The following is a 6,266-nucleotide window of genomic DNA, read 5'->3' as shown; positions in this document are numbered from 1 at the left end:
AAGACAGATAATTATTTTTCTTTATGAAAACATGCTTTATGTGAGCACAAGGGCATGGTTGGCAGTCTTCAGAATGTGCCCAAAGTGGTTTGCAATGTGCAGGCTCCAGAACCTGCCATTAGTAAATGTCTTCCTACAGTGTGGACAGCAAACTTTAGGGACAGTGTTTGCTAGGAATGCCCAGGTCCTCCTCAAGTCCGGAGCAGAATATTGATATTTGTGTACATGCATTCGTGGGGTGAGGTGAGGTGGCCTTGGGGACACGATGGAGGGTCAGAGTCTGGGGTGGCTGTCATAGCCAGTGGGTTCTGACAGACTTGAGTGCTCCCCACAGAAGGTGCAGTCTTTTGTGTCCTGCCCTCTTGTTCTCGTACTAGAAAATATGGTCCCTTTCTTCTTATCAACCGTTAGCTAGCCCAGAAGTCACTCTCATAAGGCTAGAGAGCTGAGTCTAGTGGTAGTGACATTCAGTCCTTGACTACTATACTGACATGGCTTGAGATGGGAAGGCCTATGAATTGATATATACACATACTTTTTTTTTTTTTTTAAGATGGGGTCTGTGTAGCCCAGGTTGCCCTTCAACTTGTGAGCTCATCTTTACCTCCCAAGCATTGGGACTACAGGCAGACAGCTGCTACCATGTATGCACAGCTGCACCTAGTCATCTTTGCAATGGAGTCTGTGGTGATCTGGGCTTAGAATGGTCACATAAAAGCACATACGGCTGAACAGTGCCACTAAGCAGAGCGCTTTGAGATTTGGGCACTGAATCAGAGTTCGTGGGCAGTTGAGGTGCGTGTCGCCTTTGATTCTTATCTTGACTGTTGGAGGACAGGCTGGGATGTGAAACCCTGCTAATTGTGAACATCGTATATATGGTAAGATCAGCCTTCCTCATTTGCCACTGGGAAGTCATAGCCAGCTTGTCCATCTACCCAGATGTGTGTGAGTGTCATAGCAGAGCACGCCAGCTGTGAGCCTCCTCACTTGGATCATCAGGGTCCCTTCTATCTCGTCCACATGGGATCCATGTGAAGAGACCTTTTCACGATGGGCCGCTAGTAGTTGGATGAAGGAGGGACAGCAGCATCCATGATTAGTTACACAGGAGGCGGTCCATCTGATGTGCCTCTCAGTGCCTGTGAGTGCGGCTCCTGGGTGTGTATTTCTGTGTTTACCAGCTCTTTGAAACCTCTGGGTTTTTTGGAGTTCTCTTGACCACCCACACAGCACCTTTAACCTTTTGTCTGATGGTTTTGTTTAGTTGTTTTGAAACTGAAGGAAAGCAGATCCTGTGAGTTGATGGGTGTCAGAAGAAGCTAATGAGGGCATTGGACATGTAGACAGCTCAGGTAGAAGTGCTTCCTATCTGGGACTAGAATTAGACTGGGGGACGCCGGCTGTGTGCGTCCTGTTCCCCACACCATACCACCCTCAGACAGACTAAACCCTTCTAGGCTGGGTTTTCGTACCACATCAAGGGACATTCCACAGAGCCAAATGGCAGAGACTCATGTACAATTATCTGGTCAATTGAGGCAAAAGAAAATAATCATTTGTCCAATTGTGCAAATGAGCTCCCTGGACTATCCTGAATGCTGAGATAATTGTGTGGTCCTCCACTTTCATTCCATAATCTGGCGAAAATGGGCTATTTAAACAAGGCTTCATTTGATAATGCACATTCAAATCAGGCTTCGTTAAAACAGACCACTGGGTTTAGCATTTTCTGTTTGTCAACTATAATTCTATAATTGCTTTAAGCTAATCATCCAAATTCCACCATTAGTAGTCACTATTTCTCATTTACAGATGTGATAGAGGCCAAGTGCCCTGGTGTGTATCATTTGGTCTCATTTTCCCAGGAAGTGCTGAGGGAACCAAATGTCTGTTTTCTGCCTTGGCATTCTGACCTAGGGTATCACAGTATTTCTCTCTTTTATCCTCTGTGGGAGGGAGACAAAGAAAACCACCAAGCCTTCCCTTTCTCCAGATGGGGAAACTGAGACCCATGCCCAGGTGTAAGGCAGGTTAGAACTGGAATTGTCAGCTTCCTAATTTCTAGACCAGCACTCCTTTCTGCTTATTCCATTTTAATTGTTCATTTCTTTCCATAAAATTAAATGACCTTCTTCAAGAAAGATTTAATGGTCAAGATGTGATTTGGTAAAAAGCTTCCTCAAGGGTTTTTTTTTCTTATTATTATTACAAAGATGAGACCAGGCTGCAGCTAAGAGAGATTTGCAGACAGTGGTGAGCCATTATCCCCAGTTCAGTTTTTTGTGTAATTGGTGTGAAGAGATTGCTGCTGATGAATCAGCCTGCTGCCGAACAGAAAAATAATGATTGTATGGTGACGCCATCGGGTGCACGCACATGTGAGCCTGTGGTTGTTTACAAAAGGTGTATGCGTGCGTGAAACGCTCTCCGAGACGGGTAATGTCATTTTAAAGTTGTAAATAATAAAAAATAGTCCCTGGAAGACCAGATTTTACAATTGCCTGAGAATGCGGCACTTCATTTCAACACTATGCGATGGCTAGAAATTGATTTTTTTTGTTTTTGTTTTTTTTTTTTAAATCCAATTAAGCCTCAAGGTTGGTTATCCATTTAAAAGGTCGGATGAGTTAAACAGTGACAGTACCTTTGGTTCATGCTAATAATTAGATTTACACAGAACTCCAGCCCTCGTATCTGCCTTATGGAGGCATATGTTTTCTGTTTGTACAACTCTGAGTTGCCCAAGCCCCCACTTGATGGTACAGACAAACCAGCCGAGCAGGGACCCAGACTTCCTGAATCCCCGGCAATTACTGATCCCATCATGGCTTCCCCTTAGATTTCCAGTCAACCCTGGGAAGTGTGGGCCACAGCATCCTGCTCCTATCTTTTCTAGAGTCCTGAGAGCCCTGGAGATGGGAGGCAGCCTCTCACTTGAAGACTCAGTACCGTCCAAGTTTCATGTGCTGCTGAGTTTAATGTAATAAATCCTGGTTTAAAAACAGTGCCCTACAGCACGCTGCTGAGCGTACCTGGCACAGGGAGAAGGCAGCTTCTAGATGCCTTCATAGGGTTCTCACAGGTGACGTTTTCAAGTGTTACTATATTATGAAGATGTTGGAAAAATCATGAGCCTGAGTAAAATGCTTTTTTTCTCTGCTTGGGCTGGAATGTCACTCAAGTTGTATAAATGGCTGAGACCTAGCATTTCACCCTGCACTGTAATGTAAGTGAGGCATTCATAATCAAACCAGCCTGAAATAAGAGACCTTCTAGACCTTTCCATCCATAACTATGAACCAGCCTTAAATAAAGACCCTTCCAGAATGTCCCATCTGTAACTATGAATCAGCTTAAATAAAGACCCAGAATTTTCCATCTATAACTTTGAACAAGCCTGAAATAAGGGACCTTCCAGATTCAGCAAGAAGAAAATATTGAATTTGCTTCTCATTGCTCACCATTCCAAGACAACAAAACCTAAGAATTTTAGATTAGCTTTTTGCCTCCCCCACCCTTTTCTCACACCACTCAGTTGTCCAAATCCTCAACAACAGATTTATGATTCTTTTTGAAAGGTCTGCGTTGGATAGCACAGATAGACGTGTAATAAACACAAGGGTGTTTGGGAAGTAAATGTGACGCAGGTTGCAATGAGTCATCTCAGTACACTGGAGAAATCCGCCTTCTAACAGGATCCTGCCAGGGAAGGTTTTTCCTCAGGAAAAGATTTGATCAGAATAAACATTCACCCCCATTTTGCTTTTCTGTAAGTCTACATGTTCACAGGTTGAGTTTGCTTAAGGGAATATGGGGCTGTGCCTGTTGTTAATCATTTCTCTCTTCCTTCCTGCACCCTCTCCAGTCCCAAGGCTCCAGGTCTTCAAAATGCCCTTGAAAACTTTTGCAACTACAAAAATAATTGTGCTGGTATGTGGAGGTAAATAGGAATTTAGCTCCCGAGACATGAGGGTTATTGCTTCCTTGAGCTTGGAGGCTAATTCAGGGACTAGCTCAGCCCCTTATCTTCTCCAGGAGTCCCAAGATCCGGTGTCCAAAGGACCGGGTTCAGCTTGTTAATAAATGGTTCTGCTAGTACATTTTTATTAACACACTCTCTCTTGCCCTGATGATGGCAGAGAGTGAGGACAGTCATAGAGATGAGATTGTACGACATGTGCTTTTCAAGCAAAGTGCAACAGATTGTGTGGGGTCTTTTGTGTGAGATGCATGGAGGTAGTAGTATATTTTTCTCAAAGAAGAGGCAGACAAGATAAACCAGAAGCTAGTAGAAATGGCTACCTGTGGGGTAAAGAGGTGATTTGTGAGGGATAAATAGAAAGCAGGGACAGGAACAAGCCCTTTTTCAGCCTCCCTTTTTTGCAGCTAGGATTTTTTTGAGCTAGATAAATGTTTCATGTGTTCAGAAAAGAAAATACAAAAAGAAGCAAGAAGAGCAAGCCACCACCTAAACACAAACATGAACCTAAGTGTCTGTCGCAGATGAGCTATGCAGAAATGAACTGAGTCCCTGACATGTCAGTGGGCATGCTGCAAGCATAAAGAGAAGAGAAACGGCAGAAGCCTGGTTCCGTTTGTAGTGGGGAAAAACAAACGAGCATCGATGAGGGAGTAGGAGGAAGCTTATGGAGGGATCCGGATGGAGTCTACAAGCCCATGAGGTCCTGTGTTGGCCCATCTCAGCCCAACAAAAGGACCAGAAACAAGGATCCCATGGCAAGCAGCAATATGGGATCCAGTGTGCCTTTATTTAACCAACTGGTCCCAATACCACCCAAGAAACCATACCTTTCTGGATTTTTGGACAAGAAGGAACAGAGTGAGCTAGTCATCTTACAATTGTAGATGAAACAACAACAAAACCAACAAACAAAAGTCAAACCAAAACAACAATATTAAAAGTGTTAGAATGTGTTAGGACATATGAACCCCTCCAAGGGAGCTGCTCCTGGCCTGAGCGGCCATACTGAAAGACAGGCACTACCTGTGAGTGTTCATAAGAACCTGAAGCCAGAGCACTGGGCCTCCAGGGCCTCATGCTCGGTTATATTCCCCTTGGAGGCAGAAGTTCTGCCTTTTTGTTCTGTATTGGATTTCTACTAGTTGTAGCCCAGTCCTGGGGAGCAAGAAGGAAGCCGCTACTCAGAAATAGCTGGAAATCACAGCCTAGAGGTTGGAACCATGGGGCCATTATTTGTACCTAGTACCATATTACAGTTGGGTTGACACTGAACACCAGGGCATCCCAATAGCCTCAAAGTGTCCCTCCAGCCCTGGCAGGGGGCTCAGTTTCCCCATTAGGAAAAGAGAAAGGATCCCTTTTCTGTAGGTGAAAACAAATGTCTGTTCTGGCATCAGGGTTCAGAACACCAAATTAACAAAATGGCAACGGGCAGTTTCTTTACTCCCTTCTGAGAAAACAAGACCAACAGTGCAAGCCTGAGCCCTTTGCTATTGTGCAGCTAGTCCATGAGGGAAGCAGGGACTGGGAATGTGGCCCAGTTGGTAGAGTGCTTGTCCAGCATTCATGCAACCCTGAGTTTATTCCCAGCTGATCATGGCACACACCTGCAATCCTAGTACTCAGGAGGTACATGCAAGAGGATCAAAAGTTCAAGGTCAACTTGAGGTGCTTTCAAGAACATCTTGGGCTGTTTTAAATATATATATATTTAAATATATATATATTTTATTATATATATATATAATAAAAGTGACAGAAATAGTGGTTATGAATGGCAGAATTTGGACTGTACAGTGGACATTGCTTTTAATTTTATTGTTTATAAAGAGGACCTGTACTTTTACCAGGAAAAGACCCCCCTCAGACTCCACTCAAAAACCAAAAGTAAGCAACACTTAGATCCTGTACCTCCTGAGGGACAGTGGAATAATATAGATTTTTGCCAAACACCTTTAGCCCAAATCCGATTGTGAGGTAGCAGGCAAATACAAACTTCAAGGCCTTTTATGTGACATGTCCACGTTTTGTGAGAGAAAGGCAGGGATTATTTTGGATCCAAGGAGACTAGGGAACCTGACAGGCAAATGGAACACCTGATCCTGGCTTGGATTCTGGCTGCTAAAGGGAACAGCCACAGAGGATGTCTGAGGACAACGAGGAAGTCTCAGTGGAGACCCTGAGAGGATAGTGTTATCTGAATCTCCAGTGGGTCTCATGGGCTGCTGCGGGCATGATGTGATCCAACCAATGTTCATTCCCAAGACAGACTCTGCATAGG

Source organism: Meriones unguiculatus, chromosome 4, assembly GCF_030254825.1.
Source record: "Meriones unguiculatus strain TT.TT164.6M chromosome 4, Bangor_MerUng_6.1, whole genome shotgun sequence".
Classification (NCBI taxonomy): domain Eukaryota; kingdom Metazoa; phylum Chordata; class Mammalia; order Rodentia; family Muridae; genus Meriones; species Meriones unguiculatus.
This window is presented reverse-complemented; position numbering follows the sequence as displayed.